Below are 24,278 nucleotides of genomic sequence, written 5' to 3'. Positions count from 1 at the left end.
CAATAATCCCTGTGACAATCAACCCAAAATGGCCAGGATTTGATTAATAACTGACAGTTTCCCTAATTTTTGTCCCTGCTTCCAACCTAGGACCAACCAGAAAAAGCCAAATATGTACCCCAACCAATCACATAAGATGCCCTGCTTCCAGTTAGCTCTCCTCCAACTTCTCTGTCCCCCCAACCTCCAATCTGGGAACACTTGAAGCCTTCTCTGTTTTCCATTATAAAATTTTCCCTCTCCTCTACCTGCCTTTGGGTCTCTGCCAAAGTGATGGTGGCTGACTCCCTTGCTATAGCAAGCTCCAAATAAATAGCCTTTGCTTTTCTCATTTGGTTAGTCTTCAATTATTTCCCCCAAGGTTATACCCCCTCCCTTTCTTTTGCATATTTATATCATAAAACTTCACCAACTTTAATGCCCCTAATTAGTGATTATATAGAATTTAAAGGTAGAAAATAACACAGGGGCTCTTTAATTTGAGATGCCAAAGTTATCATCCTATAAATGAGGAAAGTAAGCCACAGCAATTTTTGATCCAATGTTCCCCCCGTGACATTACACTGCCTGCCTGCAGGTGGGGTCATTCACACTAGACTGGACTGAACTGCTCTCTCTGAAATAGAACATAGAACCCAATGAATTAGTTGAACAACATTTGTTTTGCTAAGTAACTACCATGTGTCCAGTGCTATGGTGGATACAAAGAGACATATACAATATGATCAAGAAATTTGAAAATTAGTTGAAGAGACTCACACACAAAGAATTAGGAAATTATATATGACGTCATTTCCAAAGTGTATTCCAAAGAATGTTAATAACTACTATGTGACAAAAAGAAACTTCTATATCAGGAGCATTCAGAAATTAAAATTCCAGCAAGTTACCTTGTGGATATCAACAAACTGATTCTAGAGTTTATATGGAGAGGGAAAAGACTCAGAATAACCAATACAATATTGAAAGAGAAGAACAAAGTTGGAAGACTGACACTGCTCAGCTTCAAGGCTTACTATAAAGTTACAGTAATCAAGACAATATTATATTGGTGAAAGAATAGACAAATATATCAGTGAGACAAAACAGAGAGCCCAGAAATAGACTCCCATAAATATAGTCAACTGACCTTTGACAAAGAAGCAACTTCAATACAGTGGAGCAAAGAGTCTTTTCAACAAATGGTGCTGGAACAACCAGACATCCACACGCAAAAAATAAATCTAAACATAGATCTTACACCTTTCACAAAAATAAACTCAAAATGGGTCCTAAACCTAAACATAAAACACAAAACTATAAAACTCCTAGATGATAACCTAAATGGCCTTGGGTATGGTGAAAACTTTTTAGAAACAACACCAAAGGCACCATCCACAAAAGAAAAATATTGATAAGATGGACCTTGAAAACTTCTGCTCTGAGAAAGACAATGTCAAAAGAATGAGAAGACAAGCAACAGACTGGGAGAAAATATTTGCAAAAGACACAACTGCTAGAGGACAGTCATCCAAAATATGCAAAGAACTCTTAAAACTCAACAATAAGAAAACAAACAGCCAGACTGAAAATGAGCCAAAGACTTTAACAGACACACCACCAAAAAAGCAATACAGATGGCAAATAAGCATATGAAAAGATGCTTCACATCATATGTCATCAGGGAAATGAAAATTAAAACAACAATGAGATATCACTTCACACCTATTAGAATGGCCAAAATCTAGAACACTGACAACACCAAATGCTGGTGAGAATGTGGAGCAATAGGGGCTCTCATTCATTGCTGGTGGGAATGCAAAATGGTACAGCTACTTTGGAAGACAGTTTGGCAGTTTCTTATCAAACTACACATACTCTTACCATACAATCCAGCAATCACACTCCTTGATATTTATCCCAAGGAGTTGAAACTTATGTCCACAAAAACCTGCACACAGATGTTTCCAGCAGCTTTATTCATAATTGCCAAAATATGGAAGCAACCAAGATGTCTTTCAGTAGATGAACGGATAAACAGTGGTACATCTAGACAAAGGAATGTTATTCAGCACTGAAAACAAATGAGCTATTAAGACATGAAAAGACATGGAGGAAACTTAAATGCATATTACTAAATAAGAGAAGCCAATCTGAAAAGGCTATATACTGTATGATTCCCACTATATGACTTTTTGGGCAAGGCAAACCATGGAGACAACAAAAAGATCAGTGGCTGCCAGGGGTGTTGCGGGGAGAGATGAATAGGTGGAGGACAGAGGATTTTCAGAGTGGTAAAAAATACTCTTTTATGACACTGTAGTAGTGGATTCATGCCATTATACATTTGTTCCAAATCCATAGAATATATAACACCTAGAGTGAACCCAAAGGTTAACTAGGGACTTTGGGTGATTATGATGTGTCAATGTAGGTTCATCAACTGTAACAAAGGTACCACTCTGGTGAGGGATGTTGATAATGGGAGAGGCTATGCATGGGAGTAGGGGGTATATGAGGAATTTCTGTACCTTCCTCTTAATTTTACTGTGAACCTAAAACTCTAAAAAGATAAAGTTTTAAATTTTTTTAATGATTTTTTAAAGCATTCAGAGAATGCTATGTAACCAAGTTTGACAAGGTTTTTATTGCAAGACTCTTAGAACATTTAATTTACAGAGGGAGAAATCATAAATGTATTTCCATTCTGATCCTAGAACTCATGCTGAGCAGAGCATTTTGGCTCCAAGATACAGAGAAGATATCTTAGAAAATACTATTGTAGGGGATTATCTAAGATGTTTGTGACACCTTGAAGTTTGAAGACTTAGTGAAGGGAAGTAGCTTATGCAATAGAAAATGCCACTCACTTTTTTAGTAACATCTAAAAGTTTATTAAGGTCTTATCATGTTCCAGGCATTGTGCTAAGTTATTTACATATATTATCTCATTTAGTTTTTAAGATATCCCCATGAGTTGGGTACTATTGTTACAAGTTTCACTGATGAGAAAAGAGAACTGAGAGGTTAAGTAACTGGTGCACCCATTGCCTCCCCCAGGAAGAGCTTACTAAGTACCCTGCTGTCACTGCACTAGCCGCAAGGGTGCTGCTCTCCTTTCATGCTGTGACCGAAGGAAGGACAGAAGGCCCTTTCACCTCTGTGTGTTGTGTACACCCAAGGCAGGACTCAAATGTTGCTCCTAAAAGACTTTCCAAAAGGAAAGCTAACATCAGTGAAATACAGATTCTAAACGCTCTGGTTTGTTCAAACATTTAAGAGTATGGTTTTGGGGTCAGAATCACAGGATTCAAATCTCAGTGCCTTCACTTACTAGATGTGTGACCCCGGCAAAGTCATTTAATTGCTCTAAGCCTCAATTTTCTTATCTGTAAAATCAGGGTGACAGTAGCACCTACTGATCTTTTAGAGTTGCTATGAAAGTTGAGATCACACATTGACCAGAGTGCCTGGCACATAGTGAGTGCTCAGTCAGCATGAGCCATCATTACTGTTAGCATTCATCTACCCCCAAGCGACAGAGCCTGTTTTTAACTACCACTACCTGAAAGTGATCTCATAGGTACCTGGATGCCTCAAGTGGGGGTCAAGAATGGAATACAAGAGCAAAGCCATTATCCGCGTAAGCCACCCAGCAGTAACTTCCTTAGTTCCTGACTAAGGATCCACCCAGCCCGGCTGGTTGGAAATGTCGAAATGTTCCCTACCATCAAGATATATTAAACCTTGACCACATAGGCAACATGTATCAAGTTGCCTCCATGTGAGAGAAGAAATACACACACTTGGTAAAAGTTAGGGAGGTGGTTGGTTTCCTCTTTAAGCTAATAACAAATCAGTCTTATTCATTAAAGTAGGTCCACAAAGAACTACCAGTTAGTAGCATTTTTAGAAATTTACCTATACCATATAACAAGGTATGGCACTTTCTCTCTGGAATGCTAAGACTTTAATCTACTACATGGTAGTTTTAAGAGGGCAAATGAGGAAGCTTCCTCTGGGGGTATTAACATGGTACTAGTGTCTTTCTGGCACACTCCAGGCATGAAAGCTCTGTTTCTGCTTCTTTCATCTCACAACTGAAAGAAAAGTGGACCAAGAAGGATGTTTCCCCTTAGTCACATCCCAAGTAAATCCACTGGCCAGTTTTGAGAGATATCTAACAGATGTCAAAAAATCTAAAATTTTCAAGCTACTATTGAGGGCCTGGAATTCTAGCTCAGTTAGTTCTTTTGAGAGACTTTCAAAGTAGGTTAACATTTCATTTTATGGAACCGAGTTCAGTTCTGTGGGGGCAGTGTGTTTACGAAAGGCCAAAATACTAACAAAATAATTTTCATCTTATTAATGATTACTAACGTTTCTTTGAGCATATTATTTTCTAGATAAAGTTTTTCATTCATGCAATAAATATTTATTGAATAGCAATTATGTGCTAGACAACAAAACAGAACAAACGTTCAGCTCTCATGGAGCTTACATATCAGTTACAATAGACAAAATAAATACATAATTAAATTATAACTTATAAGATGATAAAGGTTAGAGAATAATAGTTCATGGGAGGGCAATAACGGGTTCTCGGTGCAGAGGTGAAAGGGGGTGCAATTTGAAATAGTCATCAGGAAAGTCCTTACTGAAAAGTTAACATTTGAGAAAAGATTCGATGGAGAAGGTAAGGAGGCTCATCTTACAGCCATTATCACATTTCATCCATTCTATGACTAGATATTATGATTATCCCCATTTTATAGATGAGGAAAGTTGAGAAGAGAGGTTAAATATCTCACTAAAGGTCACAGATCTTTAAGTTTCTGGCAAAACCAATGTTTGAACCCTGGAAGATCTGGATTATTTTCAGGCTAGAACCCTTCACCACCACTATGCAACAGTGCTTCCTAGGGAACAGAAAGCTGAGTCCTTTTGTGTTTAAGCTATTGTCCCTCAGCTCCAAAGAGACCCTTCTAAATTCTCCTTTTGGGGATGTGAGGGTTGGGACTCTGCAAACCACAATTCTCCTTTGCCAGATTACTTGCTTATAGATTCTGCGAAATAGGGACTCTAGAGAGAAGCTAGAAGCCACAGAAGGAAGCAGGGAGCTGATTCTCCCCACTTGCCACTTCACCCCGGCAACAGCACTTCACCAGAGCAGCAACCAGCCTTGGTTGCAGTCTCCAGCCCCTGTTCAAGAACCAGTCATGTGCAGACAACAATTGACTCTCCAAAATAAATAAATAAGTGTGTTTTATAGCATTTGTCCATTTCTGTGGTGTAAATACTCCCATCATGGGTAACTTCAAGCTACTAAAGGTTTACCAAGTAGCTCAAAAAATTTCTGGAAATTTAACAGTTGGTTCTCCTAAGCCCCTGCCAGCCAGCTCCAGCACACTTCTGGCAGAAACAGACTTTCTATATCCCCTCAGAGGTCCCAGAAGGTCCCAGGCAACACCTATCTTCAGTTTCTGAGTCCCAGCTCCTCACCAACACCTTCAAGCTTCTAATTTCTAATTTTCCCAATTTCTCCTCTGCTGCAAGGCCTAGGGGTGATTGCTGCTTCCTACACTTACCACCTGCGCTGTCTTGGCGATCCTGTTTACTTCCCTAGCCCTCCAGTACCTGCTTTAACCAGTCCTCCACAGTGGATGCTTGTTGTTAAAATAATTAATGTGATTTCTGTTTTCCTGACTGGAACCTCACAGATACTCTGGCAATTTCATCCTTTCAGGATTTTTTTACAAATTCCCCAAACCAGGTTATGCCCTTTCGACTCACTGCCTTCACATTCACTAGTCCTTCTGCCTAAAATCTCATCTCCTAGCTCCTCTGTCCCGTCAGTCTCTTCTCATACCTCAATAGCAGTACAGCGGCTGTGCTGTCAAGTTGCTTGCCTGCACTGTGAGCATATTGAAAACAAAGACTCTGCTTTCTTGTCTTTGCTGTGTCCCTGTAATCCTAAAGTGCTAAGCACAATTCCTAGAATATCATTGTATTAGAGAAATAGAGAAACAGAACCGATAGGATATAGGCTACATATACATATATACATATATATATATAAGAAATTGGCTTACAAAATTATGGCAGCTGGCAAATCCCAAGATCCGCAGGGTAAATTGGCAAGCTGGAGACCCAGGAGAGCCAACGGTGTACTTCCAGTCTGGAGGCCCACAGGCTTGAGACCCAGGAAGAGCTAATGTTTCAGTTCAAACCTGAAGGCAGAAAAAATTATCTTTTACTTGAGGGAAGGTAAGCCTTTTTGTTTTATTCAGGCCTTCAACTCATTGGATGAGGCCCACCCACATTAAGGAAGGGAATGTGCTTTACTCAGGCTACTAATTTAAATGTTAATCTCACCCAGGAACACTGAATATTTGATCAAACCTCTGGGCATTCCACGGCTCAGTCAAGTTGACACATAAAATTGACCATCCCAATTGTAAATGCTCCCTATACAGTGGTTAAAAGTTTAGGTATGGCATGGAATGATATGGTATGGTAAGGTGTGGTGTGAAATGCCCAGAGGCCTGATTCACACCTGACTCCACCTCTTTCTAGCTTGTGTGACTTATGGAATGTGACTATACTCTTTGACCTTTGTTTCCTCATCTGTAAGGTGGAAATAGTCATGCCTCCCCCTCAGCGATATTAGGAGAATTAAAAGAGCTCATGTGTAAAGTGTCTAATGCATTTTCTAGACCAAACAATTGATGTGTATTTGTTGAGTGCACCCCCACCATGTGGAAGGGAACTGTGCCAGACACCCTGCGTATGCTGGCTCCTTACACATCACCTTCTCCAGGGCTCCTGGTTGGACATGCAATTATTCTCAACCCAGCTAATCAGCCAGATTTCTGGCAGCAGAACTGAAAGGAGTTTTTCAGATCATTCTTCACTCTTTGGAGGCCAGGAAATATTGCAGCCCAAAGAAAGGAAAGATTCCTGCCAGACGGGTGGAGCAGAGGAAGGAACCTGGTTCTCCACTTAGGAGGGAGTCATTCAGGGACTTAGGAAACCACAGGCCTGAGAAATGGTGCTCAGTCTTAAGTTTCTGACCAAAATAAGACAAAAGTTCTGCTGGGATCTCACAAACAGCCCAACCTGAGTCAAAGGCTCTCAGGCCTGCTTTTAACGTAGTAAAAGTCCTCAGGTGCCACAGAAATAAGACGTGCAACTCTCTCTTTGCTGTGCCCTTGACAGAGAGGGGAGTGGGTGGATTCCCTGGCTCTCTTCACCTCCTATAGGACAGGGACAAGTTCCTTTCCTCTCGCCTGTGCTCCTTCTCTCGGGGATTTATGCTCACTCGCTTTGGAAGCAGACCCAGGCCGACTCATGGCTCAGCCACTCAGCTGTCTGACCTCGTTGGGTAAGTAGTTTTACTTTTCAGATCCTCAGTTCTTTCACTTGTAAAATAGGGTAAATAATAGATACCTCTCAAAGCTTTATGAATAACTGGAACTTACTAAATTCTTGTCCTGTCCTAGGCACAGCAATTATCTTAACACTCCAGGAGGGACAGATTTATGTTGCCCAGGGCCCTGAGCTCAGAAGGACCATCTTGAAATTCTCAATAACTTTTGAACAAGGGGCCTAACACTTTCAATTAGTACTAGGCCTTGCAAATTTTGCAGCCAATCCTGGCTCTGAGAAACAGGAATTACCTTTATCTTCTTTTTACAGATGAGTAAGTCATGGTACAGAAAGGGTCGGTAATTTGTCCAAGGTCATACAGCTTGGCAGAAAAAGGAAGTCTCCTTCTGACCCATGCTTTTAACTACTTCTGGATAGTGCTTTAGTGAGAGACTCAGTGAAAAGCCATTGCTTGGTGCTTTATAACTCTGAGTGGCTTCCATCCCCAAGTACCGTTACGTGCCGTATAACAACGTTTCAGTAAATGACAGACTGCATGTACAACAGTGGTCCCATAAGCTTAGTACCATATAGCCTAGGTGTGTAGTAGGCTATGCCATCTAAGTTTGTGTAAGTACGCTCTATGACGTTCACACAATGATGAAACCGCTAACGACGCATTTCTCAGAACATATCCCAGTTATTAAGTAGCACATGACTGTAGTCTTTATCCTCATGCTAATGACCCTTAGCCCAGAAACTATTAAGAAATGACCCTATGTTGAAAATGCATTTGATTCTTGAATGTGCTGCCTGGTGTCATGCCATGATCAGACTGAGGAGCCTGCCACAATAAAGTCATTGCCCTGTAAGTTGGGTTGAGACCGAGTCCCTTTAAAGGGAAGCAGGGCGGAGGGAATGCTGGATATGAATATTCTGGGAAGGAGACAAGAAATCAGAAAGTAGACAGAGCCTAGGATAGTCTCCTGTCCTGGGCGACCCAGCTCTCTAGTTCTTGACCACAGAATAATCAAGATATCTCAGGCCTATCTCCCTATCTCAGGGCAAGGTAGTGACGGGGTGCCAGTGCGCAAGAGAACTAGAGAGCCAGGACACAAGAGAGGGCTGGGCTGCTGTACCAGCTGTTTGGAACTAGAAGGTGAAGCTCCCAAGATGGAATTAGGAATGGATCAAAGCTTGTGGATCTGGAACCCAAGAGAAGAACAAGGGTTGGGAGAGGAACAGAAAACTGCATCATGCCTCCCAGACTAGGTTTCATCCTTCTTTTTTTGTTTTTCCTTTTTTTGTTTGTTTCTTTTTCTCTGCCTCTGTATTTGGTATATTTTGTTTGTTTGCTTTAATTCTTGTTGGTTGATCTAAGCTTAAAGGAACCAGGAGAATGGGCTTGTGACCACACATGGGCCAGAGTTTAAACTGGGTGAGAAAACTATACACTCAGTAACTCTTCACAGTGCAAGGTGATAGTGACTGAATTTGAAAGTAACGGTCAGGAGGAAGATGCAGGTCCTTTAGATTAGCCAGGCATCCACTGGATCAGAGCTTCTACCCCTTAAATGTGCATGTGAATCACCAGGACATTTTATTAAAATGCGGACTACGATTCAGGAAGTCTGGGTGCAAGCCTGAGACCCCTGGCACTGTTACCAAGCTCCCACCCAGTGCAGATACTGCTGGTCCACACCCAGAGCAACAAAGTCCCAGAAAAGGGCCAGCCCCTTATGCCACTAGTCAGACATGTTTTATTCTGCAAATATGAAGAGGAGAAAAAGAACAGCATAATATTTCCAGGGAAGAATGCATCCCTTAAAACAAAGCCTGAGAGCTTTTGGGGTCATCACTGCAAGGAAACTGATTGGGAAGAAAGAGAAGCTGAATATTTTCATTGACAAGTTTCGTTTCTTTTTCATGAAGTTCAGTATGATTTTAGGAATGAGCAAAAGCCCCAGCTGTATCTAGAAACCCTCCTTCCTTTCCATGGTGTCTGAAATTCCCACCATGAGGAAAAACTACTATATTTTATTAAGGCAGCAATTCCTCAAGAATGTTCCACTCAAAACAGTTGCTACAAGACATTAATTGATGCTATACAAAAAAATGAGTGTTCTGTGATCAAACTAATTAAAGAAACACCAACTCAACAATACAGATAAACATGTTACCTTACCTTTATTAGCAATTATATCAACAAAATGCTGGGGGGTGGGGAGGTTCCTTATAAGTATCAGCAGAGATTTTTTCCCAGCTATTCAACACTGGTGGCGGGGCAGTGAAATGAGCACTCACACACCACTGATGAGAATTTGAATTGGAATGAGCCTCTTGCAAAATGCTTTGGAAAATGGAGGAAAAACAATAAAAATATTTATAAACTTTTAAACAATACGTTAACTTCTGTGATTCTATATTAGGATTTTTTTAATAACCCCAAATAGAAAAGTTTTCTCTCCATAAAACTCTTATGCCTCAGCAAACTAAATGGAAAATCCTGAGTTTCTTAAAATTTGGGAAAGTTTAAATTATCCATGATGGTGCAACTTAATATAATACTGTAAAGTCATTAAAAATGTCTTCGAAATAACACAGAAGAGTGCCTATGTTATTACGGGAGATGCGTTGCAAACTCTAGATACAGTTCTTCACTTCTCCCTCTATCCCTGACCACTGCATATGACGAGGAAGCCCCTTCCCATGGAGCCATGGAAGCTACCTCCCAGCCCTTGAATCCAGGCTGGCCTTATGACTTGCACTGGCAGTAACTGCGGTGGCAATAACAAAGTGCCAGTTCTGCACCTAAACCCCTCGTGCTTCCGCTCTCTCTCTTGGAATCTTGCCACCACCATGCACACAAGCCCAGGCTGGCCTCCTGGAGGATGGGAGACTAAGTGTAGGAGAGCTGTGAACCCCCAAACAATGAGATTGCCCAGCCAAGATCACCTGATGACAGACCCATGAGCAAACCCAGATGAGACCAGAGACTGAAGAAAGATCCAGCTAGCCCTGGACTCCTTAGCAATGATAAATGGTTCTTATTTCAATCCTCTGAGTTTTGAGGTGGTAAAAGATAACTGCTAGAGTTTTACGGTAATATAAAAAGAAAAAAACCCACAGAATATAAAATTGTATCAACTAATATGAAATAATCATATAATACTTATGACAAAAAGGAAAATGGTATACATGAAAATGTAATGAATGGTTGTTTTAAGGCAGCAAGCCTATTGAAATATTCATGTATTTTTCTTTATCATTCTACCCTTCCGCATTTCCAAATTTTCTCTGATAAGTATGTATTACTGTCATAATGTCTGCATATTATAAAAATAGTTCACTTAAAAATAATAACTCAGGAGTCTTATATATAATTGGCATCTGCCAGATACTCTAGAATCTAAACCAGTTAAGGAAAAGTATGTGTTTTGAAAATCATAAAATATCTTAGAGCCTGTAAGATGTTACAGGTTTTATTATGATACATCCTTTCATAATTGTCAAAGGTGCTAAGATGATGTAGCTCTTTCTGCTCTAAAATAGGTGGAGTTTTTACATTTTATTTTGATTTGAGGTAAGAATGTGAGTACTAACCCTAAAAAGCTAACAAAGTAGCAACTTGAGAATTTGAGCCAACTTTCTTATCACTGAACAGTATGTAATAGCAATAATGAACACATTTCCTCCCCGTATCAGACGGCAACTTCTCACGCTGAATAAATCTGAGCTTTCATCTCGAACAGCAGCTTTGGAAACACAGCAAGCGTGGAGCAATCCTTGAACTGTTTACAGAGCCAGTAAAATAAGGAAGACATCCTCTCAAGATAAAAGCTGTTTTATAGTATAGAAAGAAAGCCCCTCTTTTAAAGTACAGCTAAAATTGAGAAGGAGACTTTGTAGTTATACAGCAACTTTCATCCAAGCATCTGAAAGCATTTTATTGACATACACCTTTAATCTACACAACCTCCTGAGGGTAAGTAGCAAGTTTTACTATTCCCATTTTATAGGTAGAAAAACTAAGGCAACAAGATATCAGAAAAGGATATGTATCAATTAAATTTCTTTGGTTGAAAGCAACAGAAGACGATTGACCAAAATAAGTGCACACACACAAAAATGTATATCTGTATGCTGTGGGAAAACAAATGACTATGAAGAAAGGAAGCTGGGCAGCTCCAGGGCCCTAGGCTCCAGGAACCAAAGGAAAGTCTTTTCAGGGTGCTGGTGTCCAGATGAAGAAGTTAAACATTTCTCATTACTATCTGATCCCATTCAAAAGCAAGTTCAAGAGAGAGAACTCCTGACCACTCTACTTTGCATCACAGGCCAACCCTTTGAGTGTTGCATAATGTAGTTGAGGGATGATTCCCAAAAGGAAAATCAAAAGAAAGAAAATGAATGTTGGACAGGCAAAAAAAAACTATTTATGCTCATTATAGGATGGGTGGAAAGTAAAGGAAATCTCTTATGGATGTCTTCCTGTTCATCATTCTACCCTTCCTGGAATCAACCAGAAGTTCCTGGAAGCTTCGGGGAGGGATATCCTCAAGCCTATCCCATAGCCTGCCATAGAGTTGAGTTCAATAAAAGGACATGAAATGGCTGAATGAATGCATGAACCACTTGGTATCTGTCTTTGACAAAATATTGAGGAGTGGCATTTGTCTGCCATTTCTCTCCCACTAGTTTCCACACAATTCAGTACCCCAGGCCATTTCCCCTCTTCCCAGTCCCCTTCTCAGAGGGCAGTGAGTGTTTTCCTATGCACCAAATCCTCCATACCATAGAGTTGTTCATTCTCAGGGAAGTCTTCAGAACTAGTTCTAATGTTGCCTGTCCAGAACTGGTTATATCTTCAAACCTGAGGCCTCTTCTGCATCAACGTTCTTACTTGTCAAAAGGGAATAGATAATAGTTTGGCCTCATAGGGTTGTTATGAGGATTAATAGAAATATTTGTAAAACATTTAGAGTAATCCTGGCACATGGGAGGCACTGTCTGTTAGCTGCTATCATCATCATCATATTAGCATTATTCTTGTTATGGAACTCTGCATATTTAATACCAAGATTAGACAATTTCCCACTGTTATATATTACCCTTATTGCACCCAGTGTTACTATCATTGTTCTCATTTAATAAATAAAGAAACAAAGCTCAGAAATTGTAAGTTATCAGCCCAAGGCCCATGACGACTAGGTGACATATTCCATTGTTTGCCTCTAAAGCCTGTCTTCTTTCCACTACATCATATTACTCCTCAAAGGAAAAGGCAAAGAGCTTAGTCAAAAACTGTGAGCTTGCAATGGTGGAATTCCAGGCACATGAAAGGAAATGCCCCTCCTGGTGACCTGTAACTCACCTTGAATAGGAAACCTTTCCCCTGGCTGTGGGGAAGATCCAGCTACAGTAGACCCAACCATTTCACCCACTAAACTTTGAGTTCCTTGAGAGTGGAGAGGTGCTTTCCCAGGAAAAGCGATGGTTCCTGGCACTTGGTAAGAACTAACACATGTACATTAAAGTCGAGACAGTCTATAAGAGAAAAATGTGAAATTCTCCAGAATGGTTTGGATCCTTTGGAGAGTCATCTTTTCTTCTCCCTTCTTGCCATCTTTTTTTCTTCCCTCTTCCTCAGTGAAGGAACATAGATTTATTTGGCTGGCTTTTCATATTTTAATCTTCTCTACTTAGCTCTTTCCTAGTCTAGTCTTTTCTCTGAGTCCAAACTGTCATTCAGATGGCCGCTTACAAGTCCCATGAACAGTATAAACTCAACATGCCTAAAACTATGTTTATCATCTCCGCCCATTTCCACTCCTCCCAAACTTGTTGTTCCTGGTCTTTCCTGAATGCATCATCAACCAGGCTAGAAACCTCAGGGCCATCTCTTTCCTCTCTCTCATGCTTCCTCACCCATCCACACTTCAAGGCCTGACAATTCTGTCTCTGTAAGGATTCTTGCACCCCTGACCTAATCCTTAAAAACTTTCTGCACAAGCCTTCTCAGTTTCCTTCCCTAGTCTGCTGGCTTGATGTCAATGGCAAGACAACTTTGGAAGCCATGTGTTAAAAGTGGCAGATTCAGTGTCAACCTGGGACTCTAAGCAGATTCCTTACTGCCACTAATTGGATTACACACCACTGTGAAATAATCTTGCATTATTGCATTAAACCACTGAGGTTTCAGGATTCACCTATGATAGGACATAGCATTGTATTAATTAATCTATCTTTCTGAAGCTGAAATTTGACATACTTAAAACCCTCTGATTTCTGCCCACCATCCTTGGGATCTAGTCCAGGGTTTTCTGGCTTTGGACTTGCCTAATTTTCTAATCTCATCTTCCATTATTAAACTCATACATTTCACTTTCCAGTAACACCTCACTACAGATAAATCCCCCCATACGCAGCATAGTCCACATATTCTGTCTCTCTGACTGTGTCTCTGGTGTTTGAAATACCCTTCCTATTTTTTATCACAAACTTAGTTCATTTTACCTCCAAGGATCAGTTCAAGTACCACATACTCCAGAAAACCTTTCCTGCCTACCCAGTCCAGGCTAAGTTCCCCTCCCTTCAGTGCTTCCCTCTACCTCAATGAACACTAAATTATATCAAAATTCCAGATTATGTGACCATCTGGTCTACCCCATAGACTGCAAGTGAACACCGTGGGGACAGTCCATGGTTTATCCACCATGATATTCTCAGCCCCAAGCCTAGAGCTGGTGCTCCATATATGCTTATTGGACTGAAATCTTTCATTCCAGCTGATTTATTTGCAAGGCTAGTGGTCTGCTTTCATTGTTCACAGGATTTTTTTGTTATGCAAAAAGTACTCCCAGAAAGTCCTTACTCATCAAAGAAATTCAGTCTTAGTTTTTCCCCCATCCCAATCCCTCTCTCTCATTTGGATCATATGACAATCCTAGAGCTTACTGAATCCAGGAAAATGGTGGACAAAGAGCGAGGCGATAAGGAGACAGCAGCCTCACTTCTCATTTCCAGTCCCTAGTGTTGCTGCTGCTGTATGTAAGTCCTTGCTCAGTTGTCATGGACGAACAGAAAGTGGGTGGTTGTGCTAGCATCACCTCTCCCTCTGCAACAGCTCAGCCACAGGGAACTTGCCAGGCTCCGGAGGCCACTGCGCTTAGCACTCAGGCCTCATAGGCCACCAGGGAGGCCACCATCTGCCTTTCAGTTGGAGCAGTTCACTGAACACTCCCACAACCATGCCCTTGACCCAGTCCCAGGAGACCCAGCCATCTCACTGACTGGGCCTCCACCCTCTTCAAATCTTGAAGAAGCCCTTCTCTACTTTAGACTATACTTCAGTGGGTCTGTACCTTCAAGAAAAAAAATGTAAGATTGAGTTGGGGAGGGGCCTGCCCACTTCTTTTTTTCAGGACTGAAGCCCAAAAAGGTTATTGATTGCTTTCATTAAGAGTAAAGAAAATTCAGATCTCAGTAACACAGAAAGGGATGCCTTTTCTTCATTTCTAACAAATCTGCAGTAGCATAAAAAGAGAAACAGGTAAGTTTTCAATCACCCTGCTATGTCACCCATCATTTTTAACACCTACCATGTGGCTTATGCTAACAGGGCCTTGTCCCTTGAGCAGCTCATCACATGGTTGAGAAGATAGATGATTAAATTGACAAGCAGAGTACAGTGAAGTGCAATGATGGCTGGGCTAGAAGGAAGTCCAAGATGTCAACAAATGCACAGAGTAGGTACCTAGCTCTGCCTGGCAAAGCAGAAGAGGCAACAGCAGAGCCGAACCTTAGAGACCAGAAGTTGGTCAGGTGAAGCAGGGAGGCAGAGTGGGAGAGAAGATGTGCATCTTTTTTCCTTTCCATTTAAACTATAAAAATATTCTTCCTCTTGTTAAATACAGGTTAAAGGGAAGTCATTAAAGATCTTAAGTATGAGAGTGACATGATGATGGGGCAGGCTGGAGGGAAGCCAAACTGGAGGCGGGAGGCCCAGTTCCGAGGCTCATTCTCTGTTCTCCTCCAGTATGAGCTGTCTGCTAATTATAACCCGCCCATGAAGCCACAAGCCCAGTGGCCTATGATGACACAGCACTAAAGAGTCCCTGCTTTTGCTGGAATTCCTGATGAGTTTTACTTGACAGAGGATTTGGCTTCCCCAGACTCTAATTCTTTTCCAAAACTCCAGAATTCACCTGAGGTCTCAGCCCTGGAGCTTATGTGACCTGACCTCTGAACCAGAAGTGCCGCCTTGACTGACAGTCCTCTCAGGGTGGGACCACAGAGGGAGCAATTAGCTGAAAGGGAAAATCCCACAGAAGCACAGAGTTCCCCTTGGCTAGAGAAGGCGAGAGCCAACCACCATAGTACAGCTTAAAGAACTATGGTGTTCCTTGAGCTTGAAGGATTGAGCTTAAATTTATGGTTCTTTTGAGACTGTCAAAAGCCATAATGAGTCATAACCCTCCTTGGCCTGGGGGGAGGGGTAGGCAATGGGGTGTGAGTCACAGTGGAGAGAAGGACTTGTGAGCATGAGGCTTGAGAAAAATCTATAGCTGATGGCAATAGCAATGGCGTCTTCTGGTTTCTCATATTTCCTTTAAGATTTGAACTGAGCCAGGGGCTACAAAAGGAACTGTATGGTGGCCTCTTATTAATGAGACTTGATAATTAGACAAAAAAGAAAAACACAGGCCAGGAAGAGGGCTGGCCCAGGGGAACCAGAACTCCAGGTCATTTTAGAAAAATTATAAATGAAAAGTCTTGTTTTGTCTTTCCTCCAAAAACTGCAACTTGGTAACACCACGGCACTGCAGGAAGTGTATAAGCAATCTTTGGGGCCAGAGTGGTCTCTGTTGGTCTTCAGCTCTGGCACTCCTTAGCAGTGTAATTTTACAGGCAAGTTGCTAAATCTCTCTGACCCTTAGCTTCTTTATCTATCAAATAGATTTAAGCAATAGTAATAACAGCCACCACTGTTGAACAATTAATATGTGCTAGGCAAGGACTTGGTGTCTTACTTACATCATCTCAGATAACTCCTATCCCTACTTCACAGTAATATATTCATTTTAGGGTTTCCAGGAGGATTAAATGACATAACACAGTGAAAGGGTCTAATTCACTGCCTAGCATAACATGGGGACTAAATAGGTGCTGTTAACCTTTTACCTCTAAGGAAGTGTAACTGTCTTGAGCCCTAGGTTTTCTCTGGACATGTTTACTCAAGTTTAGTTAAATCTGTATGCATTTCCATTGGGGGGGAGGGGTGACATAACTTGTATTTTGATCATTCTTGTACTCTACTGCTTTATTTGCATTTTTTTCACCAATGTTAACTTCACACACATCATCCTAACTAATTCTGTTTGTCATGTGTGATATCTTAGAACTAGCCCAGGATATAATAGTGAAAACCTATTCTGTTTAAGCAACAAAGAGACTGGGAATAACACTGGTTTTAATTCACCTATTTCTGTGAGAGCTTGAAGTTAGAAAGACAGCTCACCTTGCTTTGCTAAACTGACCTTAGGTTGTACAAATCAAGTCCATTTGGCACTGGAAGCAGCACTTACATACACATTCTAACAAATCAGAGAGTGAGAGGGAGGAAGAGGGGTGAAGGCTCTCCTCTGGCCGCCAGATTCCTCCTTCTCATTTGAAGTGGGGATTCCTTAGGTGAGTCTTGTTTCTTACAGAAGATAAAAATATATAATAACTTAAAACTACAGCTCCCTAAAAGTAGAGATTGTGGAATTGTTTTTGTTGAATTTTCCATGATAAATAATGTTAGAAATTGCTTCACAAATTGTCGATAAATGTAGGAGGGAACAGGACAGAAGACCATATTTCAAATATACAAGAAAATTGCTGATTCCTTTCTGCCCAGGAGAATCAGACAGTTCTTGGGTAAAATCCAAGCTCTGCCACTGACTGACCTTGGACAAGGAAGATCATCTCCATTTCCTCACCTTTAAAATTGAGACAGCAATACCTCTGTGCTGTGCAGGAGTATGTCATCTATGTATAATTCTCTCTCTCTGCTTCTCTGCATCTCTCTGTCTCTGTGTCTCTCTCCTTCCCTCCCTCCCTCTCTCCCACCATCCATCCATCCATTGATTGACTGATAAGTTAAGACCCTATGAGAAATTTCACTCTTTTACCAAAGAAGGAATTTGTTCTTCATCATCATCATCTTCTTGATCCTGCAATCATTTGAGCAGCACTTTACAGAGGGCTATCTTCCTTCACACATCTCCTAAAGAAAGCTGTGATAAAGGACAGTTTAGGGAGGCAGGATATGACAGTGGTTAAGGATCTGAGTTCTCAAGCCAAAGAACCTGGGCTTGAATCTTGGTTCTGCAAACAATTAGTTCTGTGAACTGGTAAGTTAATGAACTTCTCTGTGCCTCAATTGCCTCATCTGTAAAATAAAGATGCTAATAACATATATATACCTCCTAAAGTAGTTAACATGACACAAGTAAAGCACTTAGAATAGTGTCTGGCTCATAGTAAATACTCACTGAATCTTATCTCATATGCCTATTGTTGACCTCATTTTACAAATGAGTAAATAGGCTCAGAGAGGCTATGACTTGCCCAAGATCACACAGCAAGGAGTGAGAGCAGAGGTTACATCTTCTGCCTTAGTTGTAATGTCTTTCTAGTCCACCACACCGCGAGCGAGTGGGATAAGAAGAAGAAGGTTCACTGTGAGGCCTGTAAGCTGAGACAGCCTTGGGAACCAATATGGAACTAGTGCAGTTCTCAAACTGGACTGCTTCGAAGTTCCTGGAGCATAAGAATTCATCTTAATCCATCTCATATTGCCAGTGCCCAGCCCAACGTCTCGACCAGAGCAAGCACTAAGGGAATATTTGCGGAGTGAACTGATGAAGAAATTGATGAGAAAAATTTGGGACACGAATAATAACAGTATTATGACTTTTGAACCCTGATCTGGGGCCGGGGGTGGGAAGAATCTAGATTTCTAGGGAAAGAGGAACAGGCAGCCCTGGCCAAGAAAATGCAGCTCAAGTGCAACCTATTGAAAAGAGATAGGGGCACTGTCCTTGACTTTGGAGATTGCGTCCATTGTGGGGTATGTCCAGGGAGTGGGTAGTGTGTGGCTGAACTTACAGCTCTCTGCAAGGCCTCACCCTTGACTCTTCTTCCCTCCACCCACTTCCACTTAAGCCTAGAAACAGTTTGGTAGAAATAGAACAGAAATCAAATGGTTGGTCAGGAGGAGCAACTGCCAAAGTTGCCCCAGTGAAAAGAGTTTTTTCATGGAAACATCTAAGTTCTCTTCTCACCCTGAGTTATAATAATCATCATATTTGTGCTTCTCAAGGCACATTCCTGTCCGTGATCTCACTGAGCCCCTCAAGGCTGATACAAGGTAGGAAAGGCAGAGTTTATTAGCCCCATTTAACAGGTGTAAACACTGAGGGCCAGAGAGCACAAGAGACCTGCCCAGGGTAACTCAGGGAGTTAGGGTCAGAGGTGGGACCTGACACAAGAACCAAATCCACACTCTGGCCTCCCCACACAATTCGTCCACGTTCTAGACTCACGTGGAAAATCCCACAGCCCAGGTGCCTGGTGGGATGACATGATTCCCTCTCCAAACCTCAAACCCCACCCTTGCATCCCACCATGCAGGTGTCAGAATCATAAAGGGACGCTCAGTCTCTGTCTCCCAGGGTTGGAGGGAGTCTTGATTTGACAACAGCTGTGATGGCCTTTTATAAACTATTGGGCCATCTGGGTAGTTTAAGTGATCAAGAGGATGGACTCGGGCAACTGTCTGGATTCAAATCCATAGTCAGCCCCATACTGACTGTATGGTCTTGGGCAAACCATTCAATCTCTCAGAGTCTCAGTTTATTCATCTTTATGATAGAAAAAATCATAAATTTTAGCTCTATTTAAAGATTTCTCTGGACAATTAGAACTTTCCATGATAGATCCAGCTGTTCCATCAAGTAATGAGTTCTCCATCATTGGAAGTTCACAAGCAGACTGATACATACAAGCATCTGCTCTTAGGAAGGATGCTGTAAGGGTGAAGTGAGCACTGGATGGCCAACAGGACCACTGATTCACAAACTATCAACGATATCAGAACTGCCCAAAGCACACTTAGAAAATGCAGGTCCGATGGCCCCACCCCTGGGTGTTCTGATTGCAAACCTCTCAGATGGAGCTCAGAAACCTGGATTTTTCTTAGAATTATACAAGTATATTAGTTTTTTAGGGATGCTGTAACAAAGTACTACAAACTGGGTGACTTAAACAACAGAAATTTATTGTCTCACGTTCAGGAGACTAGAAGTCTGAGATCAAGGTGTGGGTAGGGTTGGTTTCTTTTGAGGGTGAGGGAGAATCTGTTCCATGCCTCTCTCGTAGCTTCCAGTGGTTTACGGGCAATTGCTGGCATTCCTTTCATTACAGATGCATCACCCCAATCTCTGCCTCATCTTCACGTGGAATTCTCCCTGTGTGCATGGCTGCCTCTGGGTCCAAATGCCCCCTTTTTATAAATCACACTGGATTAGGGCCCACCCTCATGAAGTTGATCATCTGCAAAGACCCTATTTCCAAACAAGGTCTCATTCACTGGCACTAGGGGTTAGGACTTCAACATCTCTTTGGAGAAAACAATTCAACCTATATCTCCAGGTGATTCTGATGTGCAGCCAGGATTAAGAATCAGTATTGAGGACTAGAGCTTTTTGAATGGATTGTGCATACACCTCCCTGGGAATCTTGTATAACTGCAGATTCTGATTCAGTGAGTCTGGAGGACCTGAGGCTCTGTTTCTCCAACAGGAGATGCTGATGCTGCGGGCCCAGGGCCTGTGACTTGGTGTAGTGAGGTCCTTTCCAAGACAAGATTCCCACAAAATCCAGAAATGATTACCAAGCAATAGAAGCTCTTTGCCCTATTTCTCTAGTGGAAAGGGCTGCTTTTTTTTTTTCTTTTTTTAATCTCTAACATAGTACACAAGAAAACCTGCCAGCAGAACTCTGGATCCTTCCTGCCTGTTTCAGAGGGAGCAGCCTTGTGGGAGCACCATTCTACGCTGGGAAGAAAGGATTGGTCTCTCAAACTCTGGAAAAAACTTCCCTCATTCCCATGCCGCTCCCTCTTTGCTCTGTTTAATCTTACAAAGTCAGAGTTATTTTGTTGTTATTGTCATTTTGTACTGTCCCTGCTGCCCCCACCCAACCCAACGCCACCATCTGTTAACCCAACCCAGTTGAGCTGGGGCTGGGTGCAGCTGGCTCCCACGAAGTGACTGCTGCCTGGTCACCAGAGCTAGCTGAGTCAGTGGGCACAGGCTCCCAGCCCAACAAGGTCAACCCCCAGCCACAGAGAAGTCCACCCCAGGCACTCATGCCAACCCCCACAGGCCGGTGAAGGTGTGCCCCGCCCCACACGTGCTGCTCCAGCCCCTGCCTGGGGTAATCGCCTCCACAATGGAACAGGCCGGGCCAGGCACAAAGAGGACAGCTGCACGGCACAGCCAGCGAGGCCACAGCCAGAGGGGCCACTGCCTGCGCTTCTCAGCCTCATAGCCTCCTTAATTTATTTATAGATGCGCTGGCTCTTTATGTGGCCTAGTTAAGGACGCCTTTCCATAAATACATAGAAACGGATGTTATTCTAGAACCCACCGATAATAGACACAGCTGTAGAGATCATTGCTGGATTAACTGCCCCAGCTCCCTCTCATCACCCCCTCCCACCAAAATAGAAAATAAAGCTAAAAATGCATGTGAGTTGTTTTTAAGTGTTTGTATGCAAGAGAGAAATTCTACTTAATAATGAGATGTTTCCTTGAGAGCAAAGACAGGATTTCTTAGGAAACAGAAAATTATGAACCAAGGCTATATCTTTGCCAACTAAAGACATAGCTTTCACCTTCTCCTGCCTGTGACAGTGAGAGCTGGGCCCTCTGTTTCATCCTTAACTGTGAGCATCTGTTTAACCCAAACGTAATCCTCTTGTTCCAAAGGGCACACGTGGTTCATTTCTCTGCAAAAATATGATTTGCCAAATACAATTCCATTCCAGCTCTTTCTGATGCGATCAGTTGTTTGGGGCGCTGGCCCAATAATGCTCTTTGGAGTCAAGGGGCTGGGGAGGAATCACATCGTTACAGAGCTGTAAATGGGTCCCCAGCTCGTTTCCCTTTGTTATTTCTCCCAGTTTGTTCTACAGACCCTTAATTCTATTATCCAGCTGTAATTTGGCTCTGTGTCTCTCCAACATTCTTTCCTTTCTTTGGCCCCCTTTCTTTTTAATCGATTGATTCATCTGTAATTGGATTTTCTCTGGCTCTTACCAGCTATTAGAAGTAGCTGTGTGTGTGTATGTGAGTGAGTGTGCTTTCTAACTAGGCCACGCTTTCGAATGCCTTACAATCCTGATTCTTGCTGGAGTTTCTTAGTATGAATTAAATTCCCTGATTCTTTTTGAGGCAACAGGGAGTAGCAGAGAGAATACAGGCTCTGGAAGCAGACAAAACCATATCGTGTTTGTTTTGTTTGCTCTGTGTAAGGCTGACATTTACTGAGTTCATCCTATGTGCCAGGCGTTCTTCCAAGCACTTTACCAGCATTAATAACCCTCCCCACACCCTTTTAAGGCAGGTACTGTTATTACTCCATTTTACAGATGAAAGAATGGAGACGGGAAGGAGGTTAAGTAACTTGCCCAAAGCCACACAGAGAGCTAGTGGAGAGCTCTTGATCATGATGCAGTTTTCCTAAATTCTACCCCTTCATACCTGTGTCACTTTGGGCATGGCTTTTTTTCTGCCTCTGTCTCCACATCTGCAGAAGGAGTAAGAGTACGTTTCCTTCACAAGGCGATTGTTAGAATGAACTGAGAGGACAGTGCCTGCCTTGCACCGGGGTGGAACACATGGTAGGTCCCAGTGCCAGGCACCATAGGGAGTCCAGGAACCCGTGAGCTGTGGATGACACCTAGGACTAAATAAGGGAACCCTGTGAGCACAGAGAACAGAAATAGAGCATAGAGCGCTGTCCTCTGATGCCTGCTTACTAAGCTGCCACAGTCTTTACCTCAGACAAACAGAAACCAACAGATCACTTATAGAATTACTACGAAGATTCTGCTGCTGGCAAGCAGTGTGACTTTAGACAAGCATTTCCGCTCTCCAGCCGTTCATTTTCCAAAATGTAAAATGATGGGGTAGAGTTAGCTGACCACCGAGACCTCTTCTGTAATGACCTCAGGGGACAAGCTCAGCGGCATCACCTCAAGGCTGGACCACTCTGCCATGGCAGAGTGCCACTTCAATCGTGAAGCGCCTGAGCACTCATCTGCTTCGTTTCATACAATTATTTAACTATCACCACAAGTGCATGCAGTCCATACTTTTATCCTCATTACTCACATGGGGAAACCAAACCACAGAGTGGTGAAGTAACTTGACCAAGGTGGCATGGTTAAGTGGCAGAACCACGCTCTCTCTACCAAGGCACAGGGCCCCCTTTGTCATTCCTGGGTGTAAGGACCTCAGGGGAGATCTGCAGAACTTGGCTTTGTCACGGAGACAGGGTGGGGCAGGGTGCAGGGGGTGAGTCAGGTGCTGGGACAGGGTAAATTACTAAGGCACAGTGGATGTGCCAAATTGACTCCAGAATAGCTTGTTGCTTGATCATCATTTAGGTTGAGTAATACTTCTGACATCCATTTCTTAAACAATCCTATAGATGATTTCACAAGGTCGTTGAATAAAATAATGCATATAAAACACTTAGCACAGCACCTGGTCCTCACAGTCTCATGACTTCTTGATTCATGGGAGTAAGTATAACGATAATTATTGTTATTGGCATGAACTTTTAAACATGGTCTATGTATGCAAATATATGCAGAGTTTTTTAAATATAGTCCCAAATTCCTTTCATATCAGATTAAGGTCTATTTTTTTAGGTCAAATTTAAAATATCACTCCTAGAAACTATGAACAAAATTGCTTCTACCCCACACCCCTCCACCTGTCCTCCTTCGACCAGATCCTAATGCTGCTCAGACAGACACAAGACACAAGTTTGACTGTCACTCAAGGAGGAGTCAGGAATTAACTTCTACCATGAAACTTCAGAGTAAGATAGTTTCACAACTTCCAGCGTCTGGCAAACTCTACAGGCAGCATTTGCAAAAGCAATTTTGCAATGACCACACTAGAGAAATCCCTAAAGAGTGTTTATAATTCTGCAGATTTAAAGATTTGTTTTAATTCTAAATTTTCCCAAAACCACATCATCTAAAAATGTAGCACTCCTTTTCAAATTAAAACAGCATGCATATGTGAACTCTAACACAGCTCAAAAATATAATTTAATTGGACCAAAATTTTACAGACTCATCATGATAGTATTGTTCAAAATCATATATGGTTGTAAACAATTTACATATCCAGTGATGAGGAACTGGGTCAATAACTCTTGGCATCTCAGTTACTCTTAGTCAGGGGTCAAAAGAAGGAGGGAACTGAGAGTGACTGCAAATAATATGAGACTTGGGAGTGACAGAAATGTTCTTGAATTAGAAAACAGTTATGGTTGCCTGACCTTGTGACTATACTAAAAACCACTGAATTGTATACTTTAAAAGGGTGAATTTTATGGTATGTGGAATTATCTTGATTAAAAAAAAAGGCAGTGGAGGGACCGGCCCAGTGGTATAGTGGTTAAGTTCATGAGCTCCACTTTGGCAGCCCTGGGGTTTCTCAGGTTCAGATCCCATGCACGTACCTACACACCACTCATCAAGCCATGCTGTGGCAGCATCTCATATACAAAATAGAGGAAGATTGGCACAGATGTTAGCTCAGCAACAATCTTCCTCAAGCAAAAAGAGGAAGATTGGCAAC

The 24,278-nt window shown here is 42.0% G+C and overlaps 1 long non-coding RNA gene across 36 annotated transcripts in view; it reads right to left on the bottom strand.

The window, feature by feature from the left end:
- Positions 1 to 22,419, bottom strand: part of LOC123284789 (uncharacterized) — a 471,184-nt gene extending 448,765 nt beyond the window's left edge. For 4 of the 36 annotated variants that reach the window (XR_011502327.1, XR_011502321.1, XR_011502336.1 and 1 more), the window contains exons 1-2: positions 22,161 to 22,397; positions 6,072 to 6,209 (exon numbers count right to left, since the gene is read on the bottom strand). This is a non-coding gene — a long non-coding RNA (uncharacterized lncRNA). Of the gene's footprint in view, positions 1 to 6,071; positions 6,210 to 22,160 lie in introns of all 36 variants that reach the window. The other 32 variants (XR_011502342.1, XR_011502337.1, XR_011502330.1 and 29 more) reach the window with 25 other exon arrangements.
- Positions 22,420 to 24,278: the final 1,859 nt, after the last annotated feature.

This window comes from Equus asinus, chromosome 3 (genome assembly GCF_041296235.1).
Source record: "Equus asinus isolate D_3611 breed Donkey chromosome 3, EquAss-T2T_v2, whole genome shotgun sequence".
Lineage (NCBI taxonomy): Eukaryota > Metazoa > Chordata > Mammalia > Perissodactyla > Equidae > Equus > Equus asinus.
The sequence above is the reverse complement of the archived record's forward strand: the minus strand, read 5'-3'. Positions and strand labels throughout refer to the sequence as shown.